Genomic DNA, 9837 nt, shown 5'->3' with positions numbered 1-9837 from the left:
AGCACGTCCGGTCGTTAACTCCTCGCTAGCTGCCGCCGTTTCTAGGACCGACCGACGCCTCACCTGCATGCACAGGTACCTACGTAGTGTAGTGTCGGTCGCACATTCATAATAGCGTTCGGACTCATATGCCTTCCTGAACCAGGGGAGTTCCCTTGCTCCTGCTGCGTACGATTAGCCGGCCTTGCGGCGGCAAAAGGATTAGGACGTCCCCCCATGCTAAGGTTCCCTGCGGTCCGGCCGCATTAGGTTAGGGAGCTGGGCGATAATAGCTCCTCCGCATCCCAAGCGCGCTGCCCTCCTAGGCACGCAACACTAAGTAGGAGTTCTATTTGAACACTTACTATACATATACAGAGCCAATTACACATTGTTAGTAGGAGTTCGGACAAGTGAATCATCCTATACATACTAGGCGGCACGCATGCACGCGATGGAAGGATACAACAACGAGACATAGCAAAGGCTACATCACCGTCGGAGAAAACTAGTAGAGCGAGGAATCTGCAGGGGATGACGCAGGGTGCCCTTGATAGAAGGATTTCTGCGGCCCGTGGACAAAGTGAAGCAGATCCTGGCTCCCAATTCAAGAGAGGCATGATACAAATCTCCGGGTGGATGTGATCACGAGAACCTAGGGTAGAGTTAGCAAAACCATTTAACCCGAATAGAAGAGAGATCAGATTCCTAGAGTATAGACGAGGAATAAAAGATCCTAATACCACCCAATTGGCGACGTGGGCCTGTAAGCCACACAGCCATGTTAGTAAAACCGTTTTTCAAAACTAGACTCAACTTTGGCCAAGGAGATCGAAAGGGGGATCCTACAGGTAGGCGGCTCTGATACCAACTTGTGGCGCCCCCGATTCGACCGTACACTAATCATACACGCAAATGTGTACGATCAAGATCAGGGACTCACGGGAAGATATCACAACACAACTCTAGACACAAATAAAATAATACAAGCTTTATATTACAAGCCAGGGGCCTCGAGGGCTCGAATACATAGCTCGATACACAAGAGAGTCAGCGGAAGCAACAATATCTGAGTACAGACATAAGTTAAACAAGGATGCCTTAAGAAGGCTAGCACAAAACAACACGATCGAAGAGGCAAGGCCTCCTGCCTGGGACATCCTAACTACTCCTGGTCTTTGGTGGCCTCCATGTAGTAGTATCTGTCGGTGGTGGCATCTAGCTCCAAGGATCCACCATCTGGTTGCATCAACCGGAAAGAAGAAGGAAGGGGGAAAAGGGGTAGCAAAGCAACCGTGAGTACTCATCCAAAGTACTCGCAAGCATCAGATCTACACTAAGTATGCATTGGTATCAAATGGAAGGGTTGTATCTGTGGACTGAACTGTAGAATTCCAGAATAGAGGGGAAGGCCTAGCCTATCAAAGACTAGCATCTTCACGCAGCTCCAAGCATCTTGCAGCATGTAGAAGAGTAAAGAATAGCAGTTTATATTTAACAAACATGTTGTAGTATCAACGCCCAGAGATCCTTCCTCGACTCCCTACGAGAAAGCAATCCCGGAGCCACATAACTTAAGCATCCATATCTAGTTGTATTAGATCAAGATATAAGTCTGAACGTCCATTACCGTGGACACGGTATTCGAATAAAGATCTTCCCTACAGGGATGCACCACGTTACCCAACACGCTTGATCACTCTGGCCGGACACACCTTTCTGGGGTCAATGCCCGCCCTCGGAAGATCAACACGTCGCAGCCCGACCTAGGCTCAGCAGAGAGGTCCCCGCCGGTCTACATCCTAAGCACTCCGAGGTTTGGGCCCATTGCCCGTTGCACTCCGGATCGTTGTGCGCAGGGTGAATACCAGCACCGCCTCGGATGGCCAGCACGATCCGACCGTGCCGCACTGCTGAACTGGACATCTGACAAAGCTTCGGCTGATACCACGACGCCGAGGCCCATAACTATTCTCGTGTGGTGGTTGGTGCAAAAAGGCCAAAGGCCAATTCAGAACAAATACCCAAACCATAGTGTATTATTAGCTCGTGGAGACGAGCAGAGACTCACGATAAGGTGACCCCGTCGCCCCGTCTCAAGGAAATACGGCAAGGGCAAGCCCAGCCCACTCGAGGGCTGCCAGACTTCCCGGCCGTGCCTCGTAACCATCTTGCGGGTGCTCTCCGGGCCCGCCCGACTTTCCCAAAGGTCTCAAGTAATGTCAAGGTAACCGTGTGTCCAAACATCAAGGGGAAAACCCAAGGAATCACCCTCGGAGGATTCCACTCGATGTAATCATCAAGGTGAACGTAAGAGGAACCACCCTCGAGGTTCACACTTGAGGGGTTGCACGACAGAGCCGTATCGGGAATGGTGAAGGAGGAAATCACCCTCGATGACCACGACCGAATAGCTACACTACAGAATTATCATCAGGAGTGCGTTATGAAGGATCACCCTCGGCACTCGATAGTAGCTCTGCAGAGTCGAACAACTAAAGGGGCATGATGTGATGTGCGGTGTCAGGCTCTGGTCATCGATCATGTAGCTCGAGTCGTCGATGATGAAGCAGGGGTAATAAGGACAAGGTGGAGGTCACTGATGGATCACTATCCAACCTATACTAAGCAGTTTAGGATAAGCATGTAAGGTACAACAGCAGGTACAAAAGCAGGCTATGCATCAGAATAGGAGCAATCAATAACAGTAGCAAAATCTAATGCAAGCATGAGAGTATAGAATGGGCGATATCAGGATGATCAAAGGGGGGGCTTGCTTGGTTGCTCAGACAAGAAGAAGGGGTCGTCGTCGACGTACTTGATCACGGCGGCATCAGCGGCAGTCTCGGGGTCTACCGGAGAGAAGAGGGGGAAGAAACAGTAAATACACGCAAACATATGCACAACATGATTATAAGTGGGGCTAGAGGTGTTCTAACACAGTGCTAGGCATTACTGGCGAAGGGGGAAACATCCGGGAAAGTTTTCCCGGTTCTGGACGTCTGTCAGATAAATGAACCGGAGGGGAAAGTTTGCAGGTTCGCTATGCTAGGGACGTGTGGCAAACGAACGGACCACATATCTGGATTCTTCTTGAAATCCTGAGCAACTTTGATATAGAAAACATTTTCATCCGAGTTACGGTTTATTTTCTATGAATTTTCAAAGTTTTCAACATTTTCTGGAATTACTTTAGCTATCTAAATTGATAGAAAAGGAAATATGACGCCATCATGGCGTCATTGCCGCATCAGCGGTCAACAGACTAGTTGACTAGTCAACAGGGCCCATGGGGGACCCACTGGTAGTGACTGGGCGATGCCCAGTCAGCCGTTGACTCGGTCAACAAGGCCAACCGGGCCCCTGGGGCCATGGGGCAGTGTCCTAGGTGGTGGCCCGGGGCTGGCCCACATGGCGCTAGCTCAGCGGAGCTGCCGGAGTGGCTCCGGCGAGCTTGTGCGCGGCGGCCGAACGCCGACGAGGTCGGAAATCGTCTACGGTTCACCATTTCGCGTGCCATGACTTGCGTTCGAAAGCTAGGAGGGAGATGCGTCGAGTGGTGCTGCTAGACTATGCCGGGGAGGCCAGAAACATCGCCGGCGTCGAGCTTGGCGGCGGTGGCTTTCGGGCGTGCTCGCGCTCGTCGCTGCGGGGCACGGCAAGGACCATGGAAGGTGGCATTGGACTGCTAGGAGCGTGCTGAGCACGATGCCGTGCTCGTCCGAGCTAGGCAGAGAGTGTGGACACGGCGACGAGTACGGCGGCGGAGGTGCGCTATGACCAGTACGGTAGCTACGGCTAGGGGCGCGGTGAGGCGAGGAATGAGAGGGGAGAGGACGGAGTGGAGCTCACCGAGCGGTCAAGAAAGACCCTTGGTGGCTTAGGAGCAGCAGAGGTGTTGGTGGAGCAACGGCGACGCCGCGGTGGCCGGAGATGGGGACAAGGACGAACGGCGGCTGCGGTGCCTCCCAGCTCCAGCTGAGGCCACCAGTCGATGTCATCGACCCCGACGGAGCTCTCCGACGGGGTCAACGGGCGCGGGGCCGCCGGTGGCCGCGTCAACGACGGAGGGCGGCGGCGACTGCGGTCGGGCCGCGGATCTGGAGGAGTGGAGGGGCGGAGCGAGCGCGTGGGCGAGAGAGAGAGGGGGGGCAAGTGGGGAGTGGGGCAGGGGGGAGGACCGAGGCGCCGGAGGGACGCCCTTACCCCTTCACGCGTCGTTACCGGCAACGGGGTCCGGCGGGAGCACGCACCCGCTCGGTCGGCTTCCCCTATAGCGAGGTGGAAGGCGACCGAGGGGGAGCTAGGTCGACTGCTTTCGTGTGGGCCGAGGCCCACTAGGACAGGGGGCTTCCCCCCCTTTTTTTTGGTATTCGATTTTCCTTTTTTTTGATAAAGAAACTTTTTTTCAAGCAGTTAACCATTTTATAAAAATGTTGGCTCCTCACCAATTTTATTCAAAGATTAAATGCAACAACTTGAACATTTTAGTTTTCATGCTTGACAAAAATTTAAATCTTGACTTTAGACTTTGTTTTGAATTTGAATTGTAACATGGATCAAATGAGGATTAGCAACAGTAATGTGATGACATGGAACCACTAACTTGGGATTACTGTAGCATAATTATCCGGGAGTTACAAGTATTACCGAGAGGGCCCAGAGATACCTCTCCGGAACATGGAGTGACAAATCCTAATCTCGATCTATGCCAACCCAACAAACTCCTTCGGAGACACCTGTAGAGCACCTTTATAATCACCCAATTACGTTGTGATGTTTGGTAGCACACAAAGTGTTCCTCCGGTATTCGGGAGTTGCATAATCTCATAGTCTGAGGAACTTGTATAAGTTATGAAGAAAGCAGTAGCAATGAAACTAACACGATCATAATGCTAAGCTAACGGATGGGTCATGTCCATCACATAATTCTCCTAATGATGTGATCCCGTTCATCAAATGACAACACATGTCTATGGTTAGGAAACATAACCATTTTTGATTAACGAGCTAGTCAAGTAGAAGCATACTTGGGACTATATGTTTTGTCTATGTATACAATCATGTACTAAGTTTCCGGTTAATACAATTCTAGCATGAATAATAAACATTTATCATGAATCAAGGAAATAAATAATAACTTTATTATTGCATGTAGGGCATATTTCCTTCAGTCTCCCACTTGCACTAGAGTCAATAATCTAGATTACATAGTAATGATTCTAACACCCATGGAGCTTTGGTGTTGATCATGTTTTGCTCATGAGAGAGGCTTAGTCAACGGGTCTGCAACATTCAGGTCCGTGTGTATCTTGCAAATCTCTATGTCCCCTTCCGACACTTGATGACAGATGGAATTGAAGCGTCTCTTGATGTGCTTGGTTCTCTTGTAAAATCTAGATTCCTTTGCCAAGGCAATTGCACCAGTATTGTCACAAAAGATTTTCATTGGACCCGATGCACTAGGTATGACACCTAGATCGGATATGAACTCCTTCATCCAAACTCCTTCATTTGCTGCTTTCGAAGCAGTAATGTACTCCGCTTCACACGTAGATCCCACCATGACGCTCTGCTTGGAACTGCACCAACTGACAGCTCCTCCATTCAATAAAAATGTGTATCCGGTTTGCGACTTAGAGTCATCCGGATTAGTGTCAAAGCTTGCATCGACGTAACCATTTACGACGAGCTCTTTTTCACCTCCATAAACGAGAAACATATCCTTAGTCCTTTTCAGGTATTTCAGGATGTTCTTGATCGTTGTCTAGTGCTCCACTCTGGGACTACTTTGGTACCTCCCAGCTATGCTTATAGCAATACATACATCAGGTCTAGTACAAGCATTGCATACATGATAGAACGTATGGCTGAAGCATAGGGAATGGCGTTCATTTTCTCTCTATCTTCTGCGGTGGTCGGGCTTTGAGTCTGACTCAACTTCACATGTTGTTACATAGGCAAGAACCCTTTCTTTGACTAATCCATTTTTAACTTCTTCAAAACTTTATCAAGGTACGTGCTTTGTGAAAGTCCAATTAAGCGTCTTGATCTATCTCTATAGATCTTGATGCCCAATATGTAAGCAGCTTCTCCAAGGTCTTTCATAGAAAAACTCTTATTCAGGTATCCCTTTATGCTATCCAGAAATTCTATATCATTTCCAATCAACAATATGTCATCTACATATAAGATTAGAAATGTTGCAGAGCTCCCACTCACTTTCTTATAAATACAGGCTTCCCCAAAAGTCTGTATAAAACCATATGCTTTGATCACACTATCAAAGCATTTATTCCAACTCTGAGAGGCTTGCACCAGTCCATAAATGGATCGCTGGAGCTTGCACACTTTGCTAGCACCCTTTGGATCGACAAAACCTTCTGGTTGCATCATATACAACTCTTCTTCCAGAAATCCATTCAGGAATGCAGTTTTGACATCCATTTGCCAAATTTCATAATCATAAAATGCAGCAATTGCTAACATGGTTTGGACAGACTTAAGCATCGCTACGGGTGGGAAAGTCTCATCTTAGTCAACTCCTTGAACTTGTCGGAAACCTTTCGCAACAAGTTGAGCTTTGTAAATAGTAACATTACCATTTGCGTTTGTCTTCTTCTTAAAGATCCATTTATTTTCTATGGCATGCCGATCATCGGGCAAGTCCACCAAAGTCCACACTTTGTTCTCATACATGGATCCCATCTCAGATTTCATGGCCTCAAGCCATTTTGCGGAATCTGGGCTCATCATCGCTTCCTCATAGTTTCTAGGTTCATCATGGTCTAGTAACATGACTTTCAGAACAGGATTACCATACCACTCTGGTGCGGATCTGCTACCTCTTGAGCATGTGTTGGTTTTCCCTTAAAGAGGAAAGGGTGATGCAGCAAAGTAGCGTAAGTATTTCCCTTAGTTTTTGAGAACCAAGGTATCAATCCAGTAGGAAGCTACACTCAAATCCCTAGTAACTGCACAAACAAATAAGAACCTTGCAACCAACGCGATAAAGGGGTTGTCAATCCCTTCACGGCCACTTGTAAAAGTGAGATCTGATAGAGATAATAACATAAATATTTTGGTATTTTTATGATATAGATTGAAAAGTAAAGATTGCAAGATAAAATAGATCGGAAACTTATATGATGGAAAATAGACCCGGGGCCATAGGTTTCACTAGTGGCTTCTCTCAAGATAGCATAAGTATTACAGTGGGTGAACAAATTACTGTCGAGCAATTGATAGAAAAGTGCATAGTTTTGAGAATATCTAGGCATGATCATGTATATAGGCATCACATCTGCGACAAGTAGATCGAAACGACTCTGCATATACTACTATTACTACACACATCGACCACTATCAAGCATGCATCTAGAGTATTAAGTTCATAACAACAGAGTAACGCATTAGGCAAGATGACATGATGTAGAGGGATAAACTCAAGCAATATGATATAAACCCCATGTTTTTATCCTCGATGGCAACAATACAATATGTGCCTTGCTGCCCCTGCTGTCACTGGGAAAGGACACCGCAAGAGTGAACCCAAATCTAAGCACTTCTCCCATTGCAAGAAAGATCAATCTAGTAGGCCAAACCAAACTGATAATTCGAAGAGACTTACAAAGATAACAAATCATACATAAAAGAATTCAGAGGAGATTCAAATATTGTTCATAGATAATCTTGATCATAAACCCACAATTCATCGAATCTCGACAAACACACCGCAAAAAGTATTACAACAAATAGATCTCCAAGAAGATCGAGGAGAACTTTGTATTGAGATCCAAAGAGAGAGAAGAATCCATCTAGCTAATAACTATGGACCCGAAGGTCTGAGGTAAACTACTCACACTTCATCGGAGAGGCTATGGTGTTGATGTAGTGATCGATTCCCCCTCCAGCGGAGCGCCGGAAAAGGCCCCGAGATGGGATCTCACGGGTACAGAAGGTTGCGACAGTGGAAATAGGGTTTCGTGGTGCTCTTGGACGTTTTCAGGGTATATGAGTATATATAGGCGAAAGAAGTCGGTCAAGGGAGCCACGAGGGGCCCATGAGGGTGGGGGTGTGCCTACCCCCTGGGCGTGCCCTCCTGCCTCGTGGCCGCCTCGTTTCTTTCTTGACATTCACTCCAAGTCTCCTGGATTGCGTTTGTTCCAAAAATAACTCTCCCGAAGGTTTCATTCCGTTTGGACTCCGTTTGATATTCCTTTTCCGCGAAACACTGAAATAGGCAAAAAAAGAGCAATTTTCACTGGGCCTTGGGTTAATAGGTTAGTCCCAACAATAGTATAAAAGTGTATAATAAAGCCCATTAAACATCCAAAACAGATAATATAATAGCATGGAACAATCAAAAATTATAGATACGTTGGAGACGTATCAGGATCTTACTCTGGAAGACCTACGAGGTTCGGTAGTAACTTGATCAGAAGCTTCATGATCATCATCATTAGCTTCCTCACTAATTGGTGTAGGAATCACGGGAACTGATTTCTGTGATGAACTACTTTCCAATAAGGGAGAAGGTATAGTTACCTCATCAAGTTCTACTTTCCTCCCACTCACTTCTTTCGAGAGAAACTCCTTCTCTAGAAAGGATCCATTCTTAGCAACAAAGATTTTGCCTTTGGATCTGTGATAGAAGGTATACCCAACAGTTTCCTTTGGGTATCCTATGAAGACGCACTTCTCCGATTTGGGTTTGAGCTTATCAGGTTTAAGATTTTTCACATAAGCATCGCAGCCCCAAACTTTAAGAAACGACAACTTTGGTTTCTTGCCAAACCACAGTTCATCAGGTGGCGTCTCAACGGATTTTGATGGTGCCCTATTTAAAGTGAATGCAGCCGTCTCTACAGCATAACCCCAAAACAATAGCAGTAAATCAGTAAGAGGCATCATAGATCGCACCATATCTAATAAAGTACGGTTACGACATTCGAACACACCATTTCACTATGGTGTTCCAGGTGGCGTTAATTGTGAAACTATCCCATGTTGTTTCAAATGAAGACCAAACTCGTAACTCAAATATTCTCCTCCACGATCAGATCGTAGAAACTATTTTCTTGTTACGATGATTTTCCACTTCACTCTAAAATTCTTTGAACTTTTCAAACGTTTCAGACTTATGCTTCATTATGTAGATATAACCATATCTGCTCAAATCATCTGTGAAGGTAAGAAAATAACGATACCCACCATGAGCATCAACACTCATTGGACCGCATACATCGGTATGTATTATTTCCAACAAGTCAGTAGCTCGTTCCATTGTTCCGGAGAACGGAGTTTTAGTCATCTTGCCCATAAGGCACGGTCCGCAAGCACCAAGTGATTCATAATCAAGTGATTCCATAAGTCCATCACTATGGAGTTTCTTCATGCACTTTACATTGCTATGACCCAAACGGCAATGCCACAAATAAGTTGCACTATCATTATTAAACTTCAATCTTTTGGCTTCAACACTATGAATATGTGTATCACTACTATCGAGATTTAACATAAATAGACCACTCAGCAGGGGTGCATGACCATAAAAGATGTTACTCATATAAATAGAACAACCATTATTCTCTGATTTAAATGAATAACCTCTCGCATCAAACAAGATCCAAATATAATGTTCATGCTCAACGCTGGCACCAAATAACAATTATTCAGGTCTAAAACTAATCCCGATCGTAGATGTAGAGGTAGTGTGCCGACCGTGATCACATCGACTTTGGAACCATTTCCCACGCGCATCGTCACCTCGTACTTAGCTAATCTACACTTAGTCTGTAGCCCATGTTTCGAGTTGCAAATATGAGAACTAGTATCAAATACCCAGGCGCTACTGT

Source organism: Triticum aestivum, chromosome 1B (genome assembly GCF_018294505.1).
Source record: "Triticum aestivum cultivar Chinese Spring chromosome 1B, IWGSC CS RefSeq v2.1, whole genome shotgun sequence".
Classification (NCBI taxonomy): Eukaryota; Viridiplantae; Streptophyta; class Magnoliopsida; order Poales; family Poaceae; genus Triticum; species Triticum aestivum.
Note: the sequence above shows the minus strand (reverse complement) of the source record.